The sequence below is a fragment of the Opisthocomus hoazin genome, chromosome Z (genome assembly GCF_030867145.1).
Source record: "Opisthocomus hoazin isolate bOpiHoa1 chromosome Z, bOpiHoa1.hap1, whole genome shotgun sequence".
Classification (NCBI taxonomy): domain Eukaryota; kingdom Metazoa; phylum Chordata; class Aves; order Opisthocomiformes; family Opisthocomidae; genus Opisthocomus; species Opisthocomus hoazin.
The window spans coordinates 54,479,573-54,504,376 of record NC_134454.1 but is presented as its reverse complement, the minus strand read 5'-3'; positions in this window follow the sequence as shown (position 1 = coordinate 54,504,376).

The window sequence follows — 24,804 nt, the reverse complement described above, 5'->3', positions numbered from 1 at the left end:
GCTGGGCTGCAGCCGCCACTCCAGGGAAACTGCCTTTTTGATTTTTCTGAATGAAGACAGATGTTTTACCTGTATTGGCTACATATCTTCTAGCTTCAAAAGCTGGCTATATAACAAACAATAATAAATTTTGAGAGTAATTTTGTAAATAATATGGACATTCAAAAATGGGCAGCAGTTGAGAACACTGAAGTCAGTAATGCTGTTTGAAAATGAAGATTTTATCATCAGCTCTAATTATTATCACCTCTAAATTCATATGTGATTGCACAAGATTTTTTGTGTTATTGTGGTAGGTTTTTAAGTCTGCTTTCATATTGGTACCAGAAAATTAAAGTAAAGTTTCCTTAGGCTGTTAGGAATCAAAGTTAACTCTGTCTTTATTCAACAAATTCAGTAGATGAATTATCCACAAATAAACACAGCCCCTACCTAGTAAAATTTGATACTAAGACATTTTTGAGCTAATTCTCCATAAATACCCAAGAATTTCGAAAGACAGATGGAGTTATGTTCTATCCTTTCAGCTACATTTTCCAGTATGTCATACTATGCTTCCCTCTGAGTTTTGATGTATATTTGAGCTTCATTAGAGTGTATATATATTATCCTACTTAGTAGGATTATTGATGTAATTAGCATTGCTGGTGTGCTGCTTTTGCTGTCGCTAAGCAATGGTGTCTGAACAGAAGTGTGGGAATTTATTTCTCATTGTGGTATGTGCTGACACTAGACGAACTTAAACAAAGTTCTTAGTCTTCACTACATGGGAAATTTCTTAGTGCATCCTTTTGATTATTACTCAATATTTCTGGAAGATGACATTCTGCTCCTAGTCAATTAGAGAAAAAGCCAATAGGATCAGATTGTAACAGTACCGAAAAAACATTCCCATAGATTGTCACTTGCTTTATTAAATTGGCACTGAAGTTAATTTAGTACTGATTTCTCACTGAGGACTACTACAGCCTTGGTTGCAAGCCACTCTATTGGCCTTGATTGCTGGTCTGGGAAACACTATTACTTTAATAGAATGTTACAGTAAGGAATAAAAGTATGTCTAGACATTGGTTCCTTTGTCCTATATTATAAATAGAAGTGTGTATTAAACAAAACATTTTTAATATCAGAAGTTAGAAATGAGTCTTCATCCATGAAAACCGCTTAGCAGCTGAAACAGTATTTCATTGTTCCTTATATACTACCCTGAACCACTGACATATTCTATTAATATTTGCCTTCTTTTGTGCTAGTCTGTACTTATAATCTGCTTGATTATTATTCTAATGATTGCTGAAAAGACCCCAGAAGTTATGCTTTTGTATCCACTCTCAATGAAGAATCTAATCTGAGGAAAGTTGTGAGGAATTTGAAAATATTCCTTACGAACTGATGTACAAACAAAACAAAAAGTTATTTCAGTCTAGGAACCATGGACACATCGTGCTACAACACGTTGTCCTCTGAATGAGTCATGCATGGTTAAGTGACAGCCCATAAAGAATCTAGAATTATAGAATAACTTATGTTCAGAGGGTCTTAAGGTTGTCATCTGGTCCAGTCCTTTGCTCAGAGCAGGAACAACTTAGATCTGTTTGCTCAGTGCCTTGCCCAGTTGAATTTTGAACATCTGCAAGGATGGAGACCTATTTATTTGATTTTACAGGGACAGAAACAAAATTAGTTTCATTTAAATGGGAGAGTTTGTGTGTAAACCTTCATCATCCAGCAATTTGCCTTTCTGAAATATCCAAAGAAGTCTTTTCTGTGAGTTGCATGACATTTAAAAGCAACTATCAGGGTTTGCATAGTTTTTCACTTTCTTTTGTAATTTCTAATAAGTACATCAGATCTTCAGCCTCCAATTAAATGAAAATGTCAAATGTACATTCAATTCTTTTACTATGTCCTTAAAAAAATAATACAGAACAACAGCTGATGTTGTGAACGTGAATGCTTGCACAGCCATATTGGTATATTATTTTTCTTTACTAAGTTTGTAAAAGGATTTTCCAAGATAATTACATATTTTTGTGAAGTGGTTAGATTAGTTAAGCACTTACACATAATTAACTGTACATAACATTTGACTAGTATGACTACAATGAAAAAATCTGGAGGAATACACAATAGGGGTGTCATAAGAAGTGTGATGAGGTTGAAGGCAGGCTTATAACTGATGACTGTTCGGAAGAATAACTTTCCTTCCTCACCTTACCTCCACAGAGTGAGGCTCTTGCAGACTATACACAAGGTGCCTCTTTCTATCTTGGTGTCTTTCAAATCACCTTTTGCAAACTTTTTGCTATGATGAGCTTGGCTCTGACATTTTCAACATTGATATTGTGCTGGTTTTGTGAATTACACAGCTGAAATTTCTAAATCACCTGTGCAGCATCCTTGATTTCTTATTCAGCTACACCACCAATATCTTTGACAAAAGTATCTGTGTTTCGTAAGTTCCTGAAAAATGCAAATATATAAAGAGATTTTGAGTAAATGGTGTTCTTGAAAGGCGACAAACAGAAACAAGGGAATACTCTCTGCTCACGTAGAGCCTTACTTGGCAGAAACTTTCCCAGTAAGCCCAGCTATGGTAGCCCCAAACCATACGCTGAACTTGAAGAGATGATTCTTTTGCAATGGATATACTAGATCACTGTCCCTGGCTTGCTGAGTTTTTGCTTAGGGGTTATAAAACCAGAGGAAATATGTCTGAAGAGAGTAAGGAGCTCTTTCATGTACAGAATGCTCTTTCCAATAAGAAGTATAAAAATCTTGAGGTATAGTCAGCAAAGAGTCCATAATGGAAACATCATCTTAAACTGGCAGAAGTAGTACTTTTTATCACTTCTGCATGTTTCAACTATTCTAACTGTGCTATCGTATTTTTCATTGCAATCTCCTAACATTAATGTATCAGAACTATTCTACTCAGTGACATCTTATAGCTATGAGATACAGTTTAATAAATCATTAACTTAAGCATATTTATTTTTTTATCCATTTCTCTCAAAACAAACTAAACATCTATGTTCCTTTGTCTGTGGAATCTTCTTGGTGTTCTTTGATATTTTTGAGTTACTTTCTATTTCTACTTTTTCAATATACTTTAACTGTTTAAAAAGGTAACACATCAACACATCTACTAGTTTCAGTGAGAATTGTTATACTGTAAACTACAAAAGTGAATATTATCTAACATGTTTACTTTGTCAAATCTTAAAGAGAAGTTTGCCTCTACCTAAGCCTAACCTCCAATTTCTAACACACATTATATCAAGTAAGTCTTAATAATTTCAGTAGAATTCAGCCAAGATAATTTTTATGCCAGCACCTTGATTATTTCACTCAGAGTTTGAGTAGTTAATTACGAAATAGTTGGAATGTGATGACCTCTCTTGTGAAGTCATTTGTTATAAGACAACTTTTTTTTTCAGTGACATAATGGTTTGATATTTCATTTAACACCAAAGAATAATGGATGAACTTTTGTTACTGTTTTACTTCAAACTTTGGAGACTGGATTAAAAACTGATTTATACCTGAACGTATGTGTTAAAAATAGCTGCACCAGACTATATTTTAATAAGTATCCTTTAGAATCACGCTCTTAGTTCATCTGGCATTTGAAATAGAAGCTGATAATCAAAATGTTAATCTACACTTTCTCTTCATAATATAGTTGTGCTTAAAATGACAGAGTTATGTTAGCCTGATTTTTTTGTATTCCTTGCATTTTTGCTATTAGTAAGAAATAAACAAAACTTGCAAATGTGTGTTGTAAAACTAAGTCCCATCTCCTTGTTTGTATTCTTTTCTCATAAATCCTACCAAACAGATGTATATGCTCATTGTCAGCTGTATTTGTCACTGTGCAAGCCGTCTCTTGCCAGTTTTTCAGCCTGTTGTTAGACATGATTTATTGTGTGCTGTCAGTCCTGTAGTTTCTTTACAAAGAGGCAAATCTAACTACCATTCTTGAGTGAAGAAATCATCCAAATAGTAGTCAGAAGACTACAGAATTTATCTGATCATCTGTAAATTGATGTTTACTCAGTCTCTCAGGTTTCCATTGCTGGGCATTTTGGACAGAGGGAAAAAAAGAGAACATATTACTATACTCCATTTTCATGGGAAAAATAATCACACATTTATACAAATACCCCCATATTCTATGTACTTTTAAATATAAGACTGCATTTTTTCCTGTGGTTTTTGATGTCCTTTATTACGCTGAAAGTTAATCTCCTTGGGCTATCAGAGTGTTGAGTTATTGCCCAATTATCTCATCATAAAACTGTTCACAAGAGACAATACATGGACAGTGCATAAATCTTAAGATTGTATTCACCATCACTTCATAAATCCAGATGAGGCAGAATTAATCATCATAATCTAGATGTCCATTAACACATCTGCAATGGAAAACTGTGTTCCTTTCACACATGCACATTTACACATCTGCAGCAAAGTTGTATAACTCAACCATACAGACAGTGATTCATAATGGACCAATGACTTACAACAAGAAGAGAACGTGGTAAGTACATTTAAAAAATCTATTTACTTAAAAAACCTCCAATGCCCTCTTCAAGAATTTATCAACTGTGGCTAAAGATACATGATGCTGTACAAGGTCCATTTTCTCTTCAGGGTTTTCCAGTACTCCATATTCAGCAAAACCAATCCACTTCAAATAGTTCCAAATAATGCTTATAACTTAACGTATAGGTCTCAAGGTGAAAGCAGCAGTAAGAAATACAAATGTTTTGACCCCTCCAAGTGTTTGTGTTTATTTTGCAGAGAAGTTTCTGGCCTTATAAAATCTACTAATATTGTTTTATCAAATTAATTCAACATTGATTGATGCTATTTTCTCCCTTTCTTCTTCAAGTGTGCTCACAAGGTCTTTTCAAAGCTGAACGCTCCCATTTGCTTCTGAATATAGCCAGATACATCTCACTCTACTAGTCTTCTGATAACAGGGAGAAAAAAAATGGCAGTGATTCGACACACATTGTAACATGTTTTTACTACCTTACATTATTCACTTCTGCTATAGAGCTCAACTGTTTATACAACACAGTTATCTTCAAAGCTGGATGCTGCTAATGTACCCAAAGAAAACAGAAGCTATACCCGAGATGAAGATTCATTCAGGCATTGTCATATATCCACTACAGCTGGTGGTGTTGTCCATGGAGAAGATATCCTTCGATTTTTCGAGTACAATAACCTACCTTTGTCTGTTCAGAGCCTTAATCATCGTTAATCATCTGGAGTAAAACATCGCTGCATGCATTCTGAGACAAGGATAGCTAATTTGGCTAGCCTGTGGTAAAAATAATAATAATATTGATAACAAAATAAGTGAAAAAAAATTACTTTGGAGATCCTGGATTTGAGCAAAGAATGTCCTGTACTTCAGGAAAAAAATGTTTGTTGTTTCCATGAAAAACACCACCAAAATTTTGCCTAAATTTTAACCTCTGAGAAATACTGTTTTCCATGTTTGACAGAGATGCAGTAGAGTTGGGTTGGTAGGTTTGTCAGAGCTTTACGTCCTCAGCTGTTACAGTGAGGCATAAGAGGCTGCCTCTCACCTCCAAGGGTTGCACTGCTGCATAAAAGGAGTCTAGATCCACAGACTCCTGAAATATTAACAGGCTGAACATAGCAGAATGTAAATTTCTGCACATTATTTTTTCGTATCTATAGTCTGTAAAGTACAATGCTTAGCAAGAGCAGGATTCACCTGAAACAGTCAACCCAAGAAAACTAAATTGCACTGGTATATGCCTGAACTAGGCATTAAAAACAGATGAAGAAAAGTTTATTTTAAAATGAGCCTGTCTCCTGGATTTCAGCATCATTCTTGTGATGTTCCCACTCCAAACTGGGAGACACAATCTGACACCCTTGTCTTGAGTTACGAGTCTCATCTAGTCCTTTTTCATAAAACAAATGCGGAAGTGATAGTGGCTATGCCTCCTTTATATACCACGGTTCACTGGACAGAACTTTTATACTGTTCCTAAAAAATCTGAGTGTAGTTCTGTCTAAAAGGAGATGAATACATAGTTGTCACATCTTATAAGAAGGGCAATTAAGTCCTTTATCTTGAAAATGATTCAGCATTAAAAAATAGAAGATTTATTCGGATGGTGGAGGAAAAGGGATCAATTCCACATATTATTTAATAGGTTCAATAGTTCAATGTTTTGATATGCTCCAAAGAACCGTTAGTGATTTCATGGTTAAATACTACAAGATATTCTTGTATGCTAATTTATCAGCTCTCTTTGAGAGATCCTGAAGGTTTTTGACCATTGACTTGAAAGGAGTCAAAATTCTGTGAAAAGAGCTAACCAGCAGAAGATAGTGCCAAACAAAGGAGAAATTGGGTTGCTTGCTCCTTTTCTGACAACTTGTCACTGAGATATATTCTCTTTGTGCAGTTGAAAATTATATCAACTGTTGTTACACAACAATTTTTCTTAGATGAGTCCAAGAAGGCTTCATCCTTATCATCCCAAGGAAAACAAGATGATGAAAATGAATTTTCAAAGGGACAAATTAAATGAATGCATAGCACTGCTATGAAGTCCCTGTTAAATCAGTCATAAATTAGTCTTATCACTTAGCCTAGGTGCCTTCTTCCAAGAATCTCTGGTCTCTGCTGAAAACAAAACAAAACTTTCATCCTGTTTAGTCTGTTTTAAAATATTTTGGATTCTGAATGCTGTAGATCTCTCCTGCATGCAAAACAACATGATTTGATATATTTAAAGGGTCCTGTTGGATCTGATACTGTTGTTATTTTAAAAGCTTCCAGAGATTTTTTTTTTAAGTTTTATGATGCTAACTTAAAAGACTGCCAGCAACAAGCTAATGAGCTTCATTCATGCAATCCTAGGAAATGAAAAGAAGCTGAAGTATATTTTCACGAGGGTCAAGTACAGTATTCAACTGCACATATGCAATCTCAATGGCTTTGGCAAAATTAGAGAAAATATATGCATGACCAAAGTGGCTCATGTGGCAAGTGTGTGGCAAATGCAAGAGAAATGGGCTTTTTGATATGCAGGGAAAAGGAAGCCTACAAACAGATGATTGACTAGAGACTGCAGCTTGGCAGCATGCACAGCTTGCTGCACTGACAAGTTTTTTGATGTGTGTCTATTTTATTTTGTAAATTGTTACAGAAGGAAGCAGGAAGAAAAGCTGAAACTGCATTTTCCCGGGTATAATAATGATTTTCTGAAGACACAAAAATGTGAGAAATTATTAAGCTTTCACTGAACTCTGTTGTATAACTTGCACACATCTAATATTTCTCTGTCGCATAGAAGAAATAGGATCAGATCTTTCTCCATCTTGACTATGCAGCTTTGCCTTCATGGCAGGGTAGTTACATTGACGTAACCAGCTGAATATCTGACCTACGGTGCATATCTCAACATATGGTGTTGTTTCAGGAAATAAGCACCAGTAAGTCTGGTGTTTCCAATCTCCACTATTTTTTCGCTGTCTATATCCACTCATGTTTTATGGTAGCACATTTCAATATTGAGTCAATAGTGCCGCTGATCCGACAGACCTCACTTTAAAGCAGTGTATTCCTGTGGATCGTTCTTGTAAAATTCAGAGCTGTCTTCCACTGTGAAACTCCATTTCACTTCTACAACAGTGCTGGTAGGGCACAAATTTTCCTAGGGTGAGGATAAGTATAGTGCCTTTAGATTTTTCCCTTCTATTTTACATATTTTAATAAATGAAGTTTGTGCAAAATAGTACCACCTCTTGCACAAAATGTCAATGAGACTGTGAAGAAAATAGGAATCATTCCCCAGACTTACCCCAGTGCTTTTCGTATACATCCATGGATAATATATTTCACTTTACCAGAGATAACATGCAACAATGACTTAATACAGACAGTGAAACATTCCATGTTTGAGTTCCAAAGACTGCTGCATAAAGAACAAGCTACAAGGTGAGATTCTGTGCAAAAGAACATTTACTTTCTCCTGAGAAAGACATTGCAGAAAGAAGAGTTTTCAGGGCAGAGTTGTGTTTACAGGATGAAAACGCAAACAGGATGGACAAGACAGATTCATACCAGTCAGAGCCTAAACACAGACAATAAAGATTTCTTAAGCTTGCTGCCAAAGTCAAAAAAAAGCTGCTTTTTTTGATACCAAAGGGAAAAACAAAAACTTGAAACAAAACACAAGTGTTTACAAAGACTGGAAGAAATCTAAATGAATGTCTCTGTTTCAAATACAGTCTTACACTCTGAGAAGAAACTGTGAGCAAAGAGGTGCACAGACTTGCCTGCTACAAGATGCCCCCTACAGTAACCTCTGACAGGCAGTCTCACAGGAAGGGACATTTGTAATGAAGTATGGTTTTAGGCCAGGTCCTTTGTAATGGCAGTCCAATGAGTGCAGGCAGATGGTAAGGTGATATGAAAATAATGGAAGTACACAGACATAAGGCTGTGGAACCAGACTGTGATCTATGCCTTGCACTGTTAGCTTACTGAACGGCACCAGTGAAGATAGGTATGCTAGCTGCTGGCATTTTGTTTGAAGAAGAAGAGAAATTAGGAATACTTGCACTGATGGCAAGGTTACTGGGGCGTTGTATATGCACAGGAAAAAAGAAAAACAGAGACACCTCTGTGATATAGGAAGCTGGAGGTTACCATTTCACAAGAGTGTTTCTGTATCTCTTTTTGGTGGGAAGGGTGTTGCCTTCCACAAAAATTAATTCAGGATCCTCTGAGGACATTGCCACATCCTGAAGAGGTGTGGGTGATACATTCCGAAAATATTAACCTGAGGTTGTCTTTCTTGTTTTTGCTTTTCAAGAAATATTTTTCAATTCACTTCAAGTCTTCTGCTGTGATTAATAGATTACTATCAGTATCAAAGCTAGACATGCTAAAGCTTTCTCACGTAAGTGATTATGATACTGCAGTCACAATACTATGAAATTTGAGCAGGCAAATTAATAACCAAATTTCTATTGCCCACCTCTTGCCCAGCTCCAGCCTATATCTAGAGAGAAACAGAGTGAAAAACATGATGCCTTGATGCTGTGCAAGCAGTGTTCAAGAACAGCTAAAACACTGGTGAATTTTCAACGCTGGTTTGGTCACAGATTTAAATCACAGCACCACACAGGATACTATGAGGAAAATCGACTCCATCCCAGCTAGATGCAGTACAATGCGAAAAGAAAGATGTGTGGGCCTCCAATAAAAATGACCAGTGTGGCAAAATAATGCTCCATTTAATTAAGACTAACAAAAAATCATTAAAAAACAAAACCAAAAATTGTTCTGGGAGAATTAACCTATATATGCTGAAATGAAGTCCTGTGAAGTTTAATCTGCTTCCTCCTTCCTCTTGTCTTCTTTGGAGGCTAGATATCTTTCACATTTGATTTAATTGTTCAGAACATAACAGCATGATAAAAGTTTTTTTATGGAAATTTCTCACAGCAACACAATCAATCATTTCTCCAACCCATTCACCATCTTGAGCCCCTGAGCCCCAAAGACTTCTTTTCTATGGAGCTTACTTGTTAATTTAGCACTGATCAAAGGCTAAAACATTTATCATGCTTATTAGTGAATAAACCTAGCAGCAGGTATCCCAAGTGAGGAAGAAAATCCTCATTTCCTGCAAGAATGAATTGGAAATTATCCAAAGTGCTTGCAAACATTTTTCGGGAGTGACGAATTGTCAAAAAGAAAGAAGCTGCTGGATGTGGCAGCTCTAGGGTTAGTAGGAATGAAAAAAAAAAAAGAAAAAGACGGAAAGGGTCTTGTAAAATGTCTTCAGACTACCCCATGGGGATATTCTACAGTTTCATTTACTGTATTTGCCTCTGAAATCCTGTATCATCTGACCTTAGAACGGTTACAAAATAACAGTATAATCTTGTGGTTGTTAATGTTCAGATAAATGAGAAATTCTTCACTCTTGCTCCTCTAGAGCACAGATCTTTTTTGATTCCCAGTAATGCATGTTGACATGTTGGAAAGGGTTCTCTAAAGCATCATCTGTACAAATCTACTCCAATTTGACCTCAGCAGAAGTAGTAAAGCCTGGTGCATATGGACCTACCTTTTCTAATACATAACAGAGGCAAACAAGGACTGCATTGTGCTCAAGTTCACAACTAAAGTTTCAGACTTAGTTGCAAGTAGGGCAGCCTAGCCACAGGAGTTTCTTGGGGAACAGGGAACTTGATAAACATGCCGAGCTAAAAATCAAAAGTAAATATGGACTTGGTCTATCAGATGAAGGCAATCTCTCCAACAGCTTTTGATTTGTCCCTCTTGATACTTACCCAAAGCTGTTATTCCATGACTTATTCATTGGTCTTCTCTCTCTTACTTGCTTATTATCACTTCACTTGGACACACAGTCTGATATTGCTTCATCTTACACTCAGAGTCCATCCTGTCTTGCTGTATGTAGACTACCTTTCACTCTACCTCTGTGAAAGTTGCAGGTTTCTAAATTCTTCAGTGTTTTCTCCCTCTGCATTTATCCTCAGACTTCAGTGCTGTGACTCAGTTAACTGCATATCCATCTTGATGTGCTGCCCAGGAGAGCAAAGAACATCAAATGATTGCTTTATTTACCTGTAAAGTTTACCGATACACCGCTGTTTTATAGTAAAATATGTTATCTCATGCATGCTTTTTCAGCTACTGTATCTGCTGTACTTATGGGTTGTTTGACAGAAGGGCAGACTCCTCAACAATCTTGACAGAGCAAGACAGATATATTTACACATCTGTATTCCATAAGAAAGGAACATTAACCTACAGAGGAACCAACACGTGTTCTGATTTTATGTAGCTGTTCTTGGTAAAGTTTTTTTCATGTATTGATTTTGTGTACATGATAGTAAGTGTGTTATAAATTGTGAAACTAAGGAAGAAAGTCGGTACAGCACACTGGCTGGCCCAGGCAGAACTATGGCTTTAAACCATTCTTACTAGTAGATTACTTTATGGGATTTTTTAAAATGTTATTTTTGAGTGGACTTCTTTGCAGTATGACCCCAGCAGTGTTCTGTGTACCAGCTTACTCATGCAAGATGCTTCACTCTCTCAATCCCCGGTGAGAGTTTGCTCTGGAGAAATTTTCAGCTTAGAATAGACAGATAAGAAAGATCCTAGTTGCTCTCCACATTGACCAGTATTCCCAATGGCAGACACGCTGTTTGAACATACTTTTTGTATTAAGCTTATTGGTGAGAATATAGTTATTCTTTTCTATGATAAATATTAGAAATTCATAGAAGTTAGATTATGCATATCCCTCCCTCAGTAGACAGGAAGCCACCCACAGCCAAGTTTTCTCATATTTGTGGTTATTTTACTTTTCTCTTAATATTCAGTGCCCATTTTCATGCCAAAGTGTGGATGGAGCAGGGAAAACATACAAGTTTCAGTTTTTGCACTGAATGTCCTACATACTTCTGAGCGGTGTGTCAGGAATAGTGTAGGTGAATGCAAAGGCTATGATATATTAGTTTAAGGGTGGCTTTAAATGGCAGATTCCTCAAATGTCTCCACACAGTCAAAAGTTCATGAGCTTAACTATGGACTTGCAGTTGTTACAAGAAGTGTCCTAATCATACAGACTAACAAGACAGCTGAAAGAAAGACCTGTAAAGACTAATTTAAAACACACGGATATTCATCTTATTTATACAATGGATCGTAACTATTTTATATCCACCAGCTGAAAAGAAGTGTGGTTGTAATTTAGACTTTGTGTTTTTTCTTCTATTTTATATTCTCTCAAAGGGAAAATGAGAAGTTACGTGGAACAAAATCAAGTCTCCTACTTCCTCTGCTGTCATCAGAACTCCTCTCTGTTAAGGATCCTCTATGAAATACAGATCATCTAATTGAAAATATGAGAGGTAACAGCTGTTTACACCAAAAAAACCCCACTCCAACCCCAAACTTGAGAAATCATGTTTGATGATCCTCCTCACCTTGTATTTTTATTGTCACTTCTATAAGTACAAATTGCAATGTTAATTATTTGAAACTAACAACAAAAAACATTAATGTCTGAAAAATAATATGACGAATGTTAAATCCACAAAACGTTGCTTTTCAGATTTATTGAAACTGATATAGCATTCCTCCCATTTCTTAAAAATCAAAGAACTTTGCACAGATAAAGCAGAATTACTGTATAACTTAAATAACTGTTTGTTCTTGAGAAGGAATATGAAATTTTGGAGAAGACCAATGCCTAGGTAAAGGGATAACATGTTCAAATGTTTCCTTACTTTTATGGAGTACTTTCTGAGTATGAGCAGAGGCAGAACAGAGATACTTGAGTGTTGTAAGCCAAGTAATTCACATACTGCTTTTAAGTTTAGGAAATGAATGTACAACATTTCTGATACTGTTACTTAAAAATCATATTGAAATACTATTGTTGTTATAGTCTGCTAAACAGATAAATAAAGATGTGCAAGTATGCATTTTGACAATTTCACAGAACAAGAAACTTAAACATGACAATAAGCACTCTTGAGTGGTGAAATAATGTCCATTGGGAAAAGGTGGAACAAAGCTCTATCTCTAGGAATATTTACAATTCTACTGCACAAAACACTGGAAAATATACTGTAGGGAACAATCTTGTACTGAACACAGCCTGGACTAAAGTGCCATCCCCTTTCTGTACCTTTATAATATCTGTGAAGAATCTATTTCAGTTACTTAGTCTTCAACTCTCCTTTGGATCTCCCATATTCTGCCATAGACTTTTGTTACACCATATATTTTAATGGTCAAGAATATGGACTACGAAAACAAAGAGTTGTATAGTAACCTGAATCAGAAGTAATGTAGACAATGATAAACTACAACACTGTCAAATGGACTGTTGCTTTCCTGCCTATCAAACATGGTTGCATGTGTATTTGAACACGGTATGAATCATCCATATAGCGTTCCACTTCTTGCAACAAGTACTGTGGGCTACCTATCAAAGATAATGTGACAGTGAAGTTTACTGATGATACTAAACTGAGTGGGGAAGTGAAGGGAGAACCACCCTGCAGGAAGACTTGGAAGGGTTGGAAGAGTGGGTTAACAAGAACCTTATGAAGTTCAACAAGGACAAGCGTAAGGTCTTGCACCTGGGAAAACATAATCCAGGAGCGCAGGATGGGCTGGGACATACCTGGTGGGGGAGAAGCTCTGCGGAAAGGGACCTAGGGGTCCTGAAGTACAACAAGCTCTATAAGAGTGAACAGTGTGCTGCTACAGCAAGGAAAGCCAACAGAATGCTGGGTTGAATCAACAAGGGCATCACCAGCAGAAATAAAGAAATCATTATCCCACTCTACTCAGCACTTGTCAGGCTACACATGGAATACTGCATTCAGTTTTGGTCCCTGCTATGCAAAAAAGATGTGGACAGGCTGGAGAGGGTCCAGAGAGGCATCAAAAAGATGATCAAAGGATTGCGAAGCCTGCCTTTTGAGGAAAGACTGAGATCAGCCTGGAGGAAGGAAGGCTTAGGGGGGACTTTATCACCACTTTCCAGTATTTAAATGGTGACTACAAAGAAGATTGAGACTCTCTTTTTACAAGGAGTCACGTGGAAAAGACAAGGGGGGATGGGTACAAGTTACACGTGGAGAGATTTTGCCTGGACACAAGAGGAAAATTTTTCGCCATTGGAACAATCAACTACAGGAACAGTCTTCCCAGCGAAGTGGTGTATTCCCCAACATTGGACGCTTTTAAAATTCAGTTGGACAGGGTTCTGGGCCATGCCGTCTAGACCATGCTTTTGCTAAGAAATCTTGGACCAGATGATCCCTGAGGTCCCTTCCAACCAGGTATTCTGTGATCCTATAATTATGCAAGATATTTCTGGCTTGTGAATTACTATTGCAAGTATAATAAGTGAAGTAAGAAAATGCCTTAAAAAAGGACTATCCAATTGGTCCCCAAAAATCCCCTCAAAGAGAGAAATGATCCACAAAGATAAAATATAGACTTAGTAAAATTTATTTTACTGGGAAAATTTCTCATTTTTTCCCTGTGTTTTTGTGCAGTTACTATTTCTTTCCACAAAATCAGTTTTTTAACTGGTTTTAAAATGGTAGTATTTTGTACCTTTGCTTCATTCCTGTGTGTGATTATAAGGGCAGGGAACAGAAGAGATCCCAGATCAACAAACAGCATACACCTGAATGCAGTCCCACCTGGGGAAATGTTGAAGGCATTGATTCTGCATTTCAAATACCTGTAGGTTTCTGTCTTAACCCATCGTTAATTTGCTTGATGGACTAGTAAGGTGGGCTCTGACACTACTTTCACTCTTTAGTCTCTTTCTCCTTTTTATCTGGCCCTTGCATTTCAGAGTATTTCTGAGTAACCATTTTATTTTCAGCTACTGCAGCTCATCACCGTGGAGAATAAAGAGTTGAGTCCTCTCAGAGCTAAGTCCAGATTCCCCAAAAACCAGCGGCTCCTTCCACTCATGCCAGCTGCACCTATACCAGGCTCTGAGGAGGATTCAAGTTTTGTTGCTGCTTATTATTTTGTCTCTTATTAAGGAAATTATTTTGTGGTGACCATTTACATTCAAATGACAAGAAGAATAATTTTAGTATGGATGATACCTTTTTTGAGAAACGCTTGTTATTGTTCAGTTTGAATTTGTAACCGACAGACACAGATGTGACAATATTTTTTCCACCTTGGTCATTGTAGCTGTTGATTACAATTAATTGGATCTTATTAAGGACACGTATATGGTGTGCGGTAGCAAATGTCTTATTCTGTACAATAATTTGTCTTGCAAAAACTCATCTAAACAGTGCTTTTGTGGTGGAAGAGGACCACCACAGGATGAAGAAATAATTAGTACTCTATAAACCAATGCTTTAGGGCACAGAAGCCACAGAGTACTGATCTTTGAGATGTGTCTTTGTATATTCCTCATCTGTTAATGACAGGGCAAAACAGATGAAGGTGAATTTAAATTCCACTGGACTCTGATACTGAACCAGCTAAGGGGTAGGGTTTTTGAAGGCATCTTTGGGAAACAATAAGCACTCCTATGAAGCAGGAAATCTTGGTGATTTTGTGAACCAGATTATACTGATAATAGTACCATATGAGCCCTTGTTAGCCACAGTCAGGCAATGGGGTAGCTGGTAGACTGAACAACTTTGGCTAAACAGGCAAAAATCTTACAGGCTAATATAATTTCCTTACTGGTTACATGACTTGTGCAGTCACTGCATTGTCAGTGGTTTTCACTTCCAATATCACTTGCTTCTCCCAAAGGCTGAGATAACATTACCATCCTTTTCTGCAAGAGTATGTCAGGCCAGGTTTGACAAACTCGTCTCCATCAGAGCACTGGAATAGACTGCCCAGAGGGGTTGTGGAGTCTCCTTCCCTGGAGATATTCAAAACCCGCTTGGATGTGGCCCTGTGCAGCCTGCTGTAGGTGAACCTGCTTTGGCAGGAGAGTTGAACTAGATGATCTCCAGAGGTCACTTCCAACCCCCACCATTCTGTGATTCTGTGATTCTGTGGTTTTCTTCTGACTTATTTAGGGTTCAGTTAGTCATGTTTTCTGTCTCTCTGCTTGGTAGCTGTAGCAAGTATCAGCGAAAAAGCTTGTGCAAATAGCTTATGAAAGGAGGTAGTTCCTCATCTGATATCATAATTCAGAACACTTTTGCATCATTACAGATTTGTCATCGTAAAGACGAGCAAGTAAGCAGAAGCCACTGAGACCTTTTGTTTTGTAGGTAAGAGAAAAGTAAACAGATACATAAAATGGAACATGTTTTTTCTATATGCATCTGAACACTAAATACTTTTTATTCACATGGGGTAACTGACAATAGATGAGGAACTGATTAATTTGATTCATGGTTTCACTTTTTACTTAACTGTATCAGCTTAGAAGAAGTATAAAACACAACATACTTTGTTGTGAAGTTTAGCTGGAAGTCCTAGTGGGAGGCCATGTGGAGATATCTCAGCTGTGCAAATAAAACCAAGCTGGACAGAAGGACATAATCAGTCTTACAGCAGATCCGATTTAGAGAGACTCACTAGATAAGTACTTGGGCCTAATTTTTGGAGATGGATGAGGCAAAGCTTAATATTGCAAATTAATTAGTGTGCTTGTAAAAAACGGAGGAAAAATCTCTCTGCTGTCACAGAAGACATCTCAAGTCAAATTTTATTATGCTCATGAAAGGCCAGACTCATATTGCAAATATGCTGAGAGAGATCCAACAAATTGATATTGGAGCAATGAAGTCCTTGTATTCACATCAATATCTGATACAACAAAGTGACTTCTGCAATAATATTTCAAGATTATTTTTCTCATTAGAAATTTACATTTCCTCTCATTAGGTTTAGTTCTTCTCTTTCTGTAACCAATAAGAGCTTCTCTTTTGACATGAGAAGACAGGCTTTGTGTGGTCTCTTTTACTGTGGCAGGGTCAGAAGTCACACACCCCACTCTCACTAATCAGACTCAAGAGCTCAGTGGTGAACATTGGTGTAGCAGCTAAAAACTATGAGAGGCTTCTGTTACAGGCACTATGGTCAATGTACTTTTTCATATCCTTGTATTCTTCTTTCCTCAGATTCCTTGAAACCTGGTAGATCTGTCTTCTCACTCTGGAGTTTCCCCTGTTACAAAGAATTTATGCCATTCCTGTTTGCATCCTTCCCACGAAATGTTTGCTTATGTAGAGCAGTGAAAGTTGAATAGATTGAGATTCAAAGTCAGTGAATTTTAGAGATCAAAACCAAATAATTACCAGTGGAAAAAAATCATAGTCAACATTAAAAAGGAATCTGTACTTGAAAAAGCTGAGACTCATTTTATATAAAGTCTGCCAATGCAGAGGGACTCTTTTAAACACAGTTAAGTAAAACAGAATTATAGTTGAAGAATGGCTTGAGGCAAAGAATTAATGAAAAATCTACCCTGTTGTGAAACCCAGCAAATTAGAAGCTATAAAATGGGTATTATATTTAGAAATGTTGAAGCTGTTTTGAGTTTTTAGATTTCAGGAGGGGAAGTAAGATGTACTCAATAGAGTACATCTGTTACGAGTTAACTTAATATAGTCAACACATTGCTGACCTTGAAAAATGTCCAAGGAAAAAACCAAAATAAATTAATATAGTGGGAAGGTAGGTGAAAGTTCTGACCTCAAAATGATTGAATGAATGTTATTCTGTTGGCTGACAGGATTTTCAGTCTCCTAGAGCCTTTTACTCCCTGGACAGTTTCAGAAAAGGTAAAATTGCTGTTCCTTAGAGACATAATACATTCTCATGAGAATGACTGTTAAACAAGCACCTTCAAAAACGGTCAAAACTGACAACATTCAATGCTTGAATTGTTTTTTATTTGCTTACTCGTTTAGGTATTATTATCTGTGTGTTCAGCACTTCAGTAAGGAAGAGGCATCCATTATATGTTTCTTCCTTCAGGCAGAAGAAAGGGAGAGGTGCCTGGCCCAGTTCCTCTCATTTGATGTTGAGGCAGAGAAGGGTCAGTGAGTGGTTAGTGGCATGCAACATTCAACAAACTGAATCACAGAATGATAGGGGTTGGAAGGGACCTCTGTGGATCAGCGAGTCTAACCTGCCAGCCAAAACAGGCTCACTTTGAGCAGGTTGCACAGGACTGTGTCCAGGCGGGTTTTGAGTATCTCCAGAGAAGGAGAATCCACGACCTCCCTGGGCAGCCCGTTCCAGTGCTGTCATTCTCAAAGAACTTCTTACTCGTGTTCACATGGAACTGCTTGTGCTTCAGTTTGTGCCCATTGCCCCTTGTCCTGTAGCTGGGCACCACTGAAAAGAGTCTGGCCCCATCCTCCTGACACCCACCCTCAAGATATTTATAGGCATTTACAAGGTCCCCTCGCAGCCTTCTCTTCTTCAGGCTGAACAAGCCCAGCTCCCTCAGCCTTTCCTCGTAGGAGAGATGCTCCAGTCCCCTTATCATCCCCGTAGCCCTCTGCTGGACTCTCTCCAGTAGTTCCTCATCTTTCTTGAACTGGGGAGCCCAGAACTGGATGCAGTACTCCAGATGAGGCCTCACTACGGCAGAGTAGAGGGGGAGAACCTCCCTCGACCAGCTGGCCACTCTCTCCTTAATGCACCCCAGGTTACTATTGGCCTTCTTGGCAGCCAGGGCACTCTGCTGGCTCATGGTTAACCTGTCATCCACCAGGACACCCAGGTCCCTCTCCACAGAGCTGCTCTCCAGCAGGTACACCCCAAGCCTGTACTGGTGCATGGGGTTATTCCTCCCCAGGTGCAGGACTCTGCAGTAGCCCTTGTTGAACTTCACCAGGTTCCTCTCTGCATCCAACTCTCCAGCCTGTCCAGGTCTCGCTGAAAGGCAGCACAGCCTTCTGGTGTATCCACCACTCCTCCCTCCTTTGAGTCATCAGCAAACTTGCTCAGGGTACACTCTGTCCCTTCATCCAGGTCATTGATGAAGAAGTTGAACAAGACTGGCCCAAGTACTGACCCCTGGGGCACAGCACTAATTACAGGCCTCCAACTAGACTCTGCACTGCTGGTGGTAACCCTCTGAGTTCTGCCATTCAGCCAGTTCTCAATCCACATCACTGTCCACTCTTGTAGCCCACACTTCCTGAGCTTCCCTCTGAGGATGTTCTGGGAGACAGTGTCAAAAGCCTTGCTGAAGTTGAGGTAGACAACATCCACTGCTCTCCCCTCACCCACCCAGCCAGTCATGCCATCGTAGAAGGTTATCAGATTGGTCAGGCATGATTTCCCCTTGTTAAATCCCTATTGACTACTCCTGATAACCTTCTTTTCATCCACTTGCTTAATGATGACATCCAGAATGAGCTGCTCCATCATCTTTCCAGGGTTAGAGGTGAGGCTGACCGACCTGTAGTTCCCTGGGTCCTCCTTCTTGCCCTGTTTGAAAGCTAGAGTGACACTGGCCTTCCTTCAGTCCTCAGGCTTCTGCCATTCTCCAGGACCATTGAAGATGATGGAGAGTGGCTCAGCAATGACATCTGCCAGATCCCTCGACACTCATGGGTGCATTCCATTGGGGGCCATGGATGTGTGGGTGTCCAGTTTTCTTAAATGATCTCTCACCTGATCGTCCTCAACTAAGGGACGGTATTCCTTTCACCAGGCTTCCTCTCTTACCTCCATGGTAAGGATGTCTGAGGGCCAGCCTTAGCAGTGAAGACTGAAACAAAGCAGGGATTCAGTAACTCAGCCTTCTCTGTATCCTCCATTACCAGGGCACCCACCTCATTCAGCAGTGGCCCCATGTTTTCCCTCGTCTTCCATTTGTGACTGATGTACTTAAAGAAGCCCTTCTTGTTGTCTTTGACATGTTTTGCCACCTTTAATTCCAGATGGGCCTTAGCTTTTCTTGTTGTTTCCCTGCATGCTCTGATAACGTTCCTATATTTCTCCCAAGTGTCCTGTCCCTCTTCCCACATACCATAGACTTTTCATTCCCATCTGAGTTTCACTAGAAGCTCCTTGCTCATCCACACAGCTCTCCTGCCTCTTTTGGTGATACACTGATCCTGAGGAAGTGAAGTATAATAACAACCAGCTCTCTTGGACCCCCTTACCTTCTAGAGCCCTGACCCATGGGATTCCTGCAGGTAGGTCCTTGAAAAGGCCAAAGTTAGTTCTCCTGAAGTTCAAGGTTACGACCCTACTTGTTGACCTGCTTCCTCTACACAGGACCCTGAACTCCACCATCTCACAGTCACTCTAGCCGATGCTGCAGTTAGAGAGAAAGGGCAAAAACACATTGGAAGAAGGAGGGGGAGTTGACTGTGCATGTCTGCAGCCACCAGCTCTAGAAATATCATGCACACCTTCATTCAGCTATAATGTTGGAAAATTAGTAGGAATGCAAGGTTACGGTCCTTATGGATATATACTGGTATTAGAAAAAGGCTGTGCTAGGAAAAAAAACCAAACTTCCTGTCAGTAACATTCAGCTATAGCAAACAGAACACAAGTTTTAAATTTTATGCAAAAAAAAGGGAAGGTGATCAATGTGTACTCCAACAGCAACAATCTTCATATACATACAGTTCAGACAAGCACTGATGAATGTATATTGAGCCAACAAGAGTGGCCATACTTCCATGTAAGTCAATGGAGATGTGCAGGGAAGTCACTTACTCATGTCAGTAAGAGTCTGTCCTACTGTGCAGCAATACGTATACCACACAAAGTTATGCATGCCTGAATGAATATAGCCAAATGCACCTACATGGGCGATGCATGTACCTAGAGGGATGAGACATGAGGATTCATTATAATAACATGTACTTTGGTGCACAATGAAAGCAAAAAGCTTTTAAATATGGTGAAACACTTCAATTGCATTTATACTGCTTACCCTGAGCACTTGAAATATCAGTACATTCGAGTCAAAAAAAGCTAAACTGAACAAGTTTTATCTTAAGTTCTTGGAAGGCAAATAGGACAGAGCAAGCTATGTTTCCTTTTTATACAGTTTAGTCTGAAGTAAGACCCTAGCATGTGCCACAACATTAAAGACTCTTTGGCAGGTTTGCATTCCTTTGGAAAAAATGCTGACAGCTAGATATCATAGAGTTGTTACTTCCATATGCAAATCTGAGCTTTTGCGCCTGGTTCCCATCAACAATTCAGAAAACAAATTGCAGACTTTTTATAATTAAAATGTTTTAACAATAAAACCTGAGAAAAGCAATCCTGAAGTCTCTTTGATGTAACAGAAGATAAAATACAGTGACAATTTTGCTAATGGATGTGAAAGGTGCCATTTTTTCTCCTTTTCCAATAAGTGAGTTTAATGTCAAATCACAGATCAGTTCATTATCAGTCAGGGCTAGAGGCAACATCACCCACTTGAGTGTATTTTGAACTTAGGTGCAAATCTGAGATTGGGTTGAATGGTCATGTTTTTCAGATAGTCTCGGGCAGTAAATCAGACACTTCACTTAGAAACAGATTTATTTGAACAGTGTGACAAGCAGACATTGATAAATAAACTTTTCTTTGTCAGGAGACATAATTGCTGGCAACCTGAGATTTAACACGAGGCAGGAGCTTGATCACAGAACTAATTTATTTAATCAAGGAAAGTTCCTGGGGCAGAACTACTGAATTTTGAACATATGAGCTTTAGAAAAGGTTACAGAGGGATGCATAAAACTTAAGGTATCTGAGGTGAAATGGGCAGCAGATCTAAAAAGAATCTTGGCATAGGACAGTGGCATATGAATTTTATGTGTTAGCTTGATGTATCCAAAATCTTACTAGGTTGTGATCCACAAAAGCTATTTTTCACCAAGCGAAGGGTTGATAGGTCTGTAAATTCTGAGAAAGAGGAAGCAGCACGACAAGAAATGATTGTCTTACAGCCCTGTACAAAGAGTATGTGTGAGAGAGGCTAGTGTGGTAAAACATTTAGTTATAGTTCCTTCCAGCAAAACATAAGATATAAAGTTAGCTCAAGGGATTTTACTCCCTGTGGCAAATAGAGACTATATAACCTTCCCAGTCTTCAATTACTCAGCATTTTGATATCTCTACTATTTTCAGATGCTTCCTAGGGTGTGACAAGAATTCAGAATAAAGCTGGATGCTTTTATCACATGAACAGTAACCAGAAATGTCTTCCTCTGCTCTCTGTGATTTTATACACACAAATTCATTACACAAAGCAGGAGATGGAAGAAACAGGTCTAAGTAAAGTATCATTCATTCCAACACATGAGCGTTTTTTGAGAGAATCAGTCAAGACAAGCAAAGGAAATAGCTGAAGTGATGAGAGGATCAAACACACAACACGTACCAAAAAAAGTCTTAAAATGTGATTCATGTAAAACAAGTGAAATGTCTGCTGCCCTTTGGTCGTGCACTCCATGGTGAATAAAAGAGTGAAAATGGGAGACAAAACGAAGAAGAGGGTTTTTTTTTGTGCAGCTATGAACTCTTCGCAGGACTTGTACACAGCCTTCATCAAAGTCCTTTCTGAATAATTTAATTTAATTGCCTTAACTCATATCTGCTGTGTTTCCCAAAGCTGGTGGTGGCTAATTCACTCCACAGAAGATTCGGCCCAAGGGAGGAGTAGTGGCATTCACTTCACCGTCTTAGCTGTATGGTTAAAAAGTCTATCATAGGACAGCGATGTCAATCTACAGGGCCAGAACAAGTAACTGGAGGTCACCTGCATTTCCTTCAGTGCATGAGCTAAACTTCTGCATTTCCTCTTATTCTTCAACAAAAGTTTTGTTTCAGATCTGTTCTAAGATAAAGGCATTGAGATGCTAATTAGCCTTCTAAACTTCTGTTTGTTTTACTGTCTGTTCAGTTGCTCATATCTTGTACAAAGTTCTTTTGTCAGAGAAATTCACAACAAACTGATGGCAGTATCAGGAATTCTCAGTGGAAGGAGAAGTCTAATAAATTGCAATCCCATGATGAAAAATGGCATCAAAATTTGGGCAGGAGGGGAGCACAGAGTGAGATGATCAAAGTTGTTGCTTGCAAGATCATGACTCAATGCATCGGTAGGATTACATCAAAATAAAGAACATGGTAAAAACTCTTGTCACACAATCACCTGGAGAGTTAGACGTTAGAGAAATAAAAATTAAGCAATTAAAAACCTGTTTGTTGCCTTAGGCATGTTTCAGTTCACTGTTCATCAGCTCCATTGCTCTGTCTGTTCCACTTAATGGTTCATTTGGCTGAATTTGGGACCAAAAAAGAAAGAAAAAAATATACTGTGCAAAAGAGAAAAATGTTATGTTTTCTCACGTTGTGCTGGCTGCAGGTCAGAAGCCCTAAGGTGACAACTACCAATCTACTGTCTTATTTGATATATGGACACATATAGATTCAGGGTAACTTTTTACATCTAGTATTCCTGTCACATTTGCTTTAGAATATGGTTCTAAAAATCTCAGAGGCAAATGGAAAGTACAGCAGGTCTTATTAGCAGCTAAATTTTATGTCTGGACCTTTTCTCACACAGGTTTTAATAAAGATACTCTTTATTGTTAGTAACATAAGAGAGCAATAAAGCTCTATGTGGTTAACTTCTGTCCACTTCGCAGAAGAGCTATTCTATGGAATCAGATGAAATGTCCCTTTGGAACAAAATCTTGCCTCTGGTAACGGCCAGTGGTAGACATTTTGGAAAGAAACAGGCTCGTGTCTCTCTAATCTTTGCCCTGATGTACCCCACCTTTGATTCATCAGCGGTTTGGAGACTGGCCTCTGGATCAGCAGGTTTATGTGACCTTGATCAAGTTTTTCTCCCTGAAGTTGTCCAGCCTTGTTCATCTCTTCTCGCAAATGTGTTTTGCTTTCAATGTTTCCAACAGTCCAAGTCAAAGACGAAATGAGTTTACACTCTACTTGTAAAGTTTGTGCTGCTACTAAAGTCACTAATCATAAGAAGCCCAAAACCAAATTCACTTGAAAATGAGGTCAGAGGTGGGTTCCAAAACGTTCTGATGTCTAAGACAATTAATTTATTTACTATTGTTTAAAAATATTACTCCACCTTTAGTATGCCCCTGACCATGTCATTGGTCCCATAAGGGTCAATATACTATAGCAGGATCTGAATGACCCAGGATTTCCAGCCCAAGTAGATGCAGAAACCCTATAATTTTCAAATCAAAATCCATTCTCATGAGGTATATAATTTTAGTTTGCAGGTCAAAGAGAACTGATCCAAAGCTGAAATTTTAGCAGTTTTCCACAAGGATCAACTGAAATTATATTTTTCCTTTTCATTACTCTGCTTTACTGTTCCTTTCTCTCTGCAAAATGAATGCCATAGCATTTAGTTCTACTATTATGAGAGAAAAAAGATATTTATTGCTTAATTTGAAAATGCAAAGGTTAGTTAGTGGAATAGATAATTTTGTAAAGCTTTTTGTTGTTTTTGTTTTGAAGTAATTAATGCAGTTTCCATGCAATGAAATGAAACAAATGTATAATTTGGATGCTTAAAAATTGTTATGAGGTTACTCAGGCATCTGCACACCTACATCAGTGTAATAAAGCATTGAAACAAGATTGCAGTCCTGCTATACCAATCTAGCATGTTTCTGCAATATCATTAACTCTGTTGCAGAGTTTCTTTTATCTGAAAGATAATTTACAGATGCCTGAGGAGATAAGATCACTTTCCAAGCACCTGCAAACAGATTAAAGTGGGTATGCAAGAGGATGATGTAGGGGAATTTCATGGGAAAAAAAAATCAGTCTCAGATAGAATTCATTTGACCGGAATTGTTATTAGGAACAACAACTCATTGCCTTAGTAAAGACATATGCATTTCACTCCTAGCTAGTACCTATGAAGACAGTGAAATCAAACCCTACCTTACTTGATCACATCCCCTGCTCTTTCTCATTGTATACATTCTGGGGTATAATCACAACATGACAACCCCCATAAAAGCAAACCAAATGAGTTGCTTTTTCTTTCATAATTTTTGAGAGTTTTAAGGAGGATGTCTCTGACAAACAGCTGGCAATGCGGATGAAGAACTTGCCTTATAGCAAGCTGTTGCAAGCTGCAAAGTCCTATTGAAAGTCTTGCAGCCCTGGTGATGTTGAGTTTAGTTGTTTCAGACGGTGGACCTTCCAAAGGTATGTCCTTAGCATGTTTGGTATTACAGCTGAAGTGTGATGATTTTCTTCCC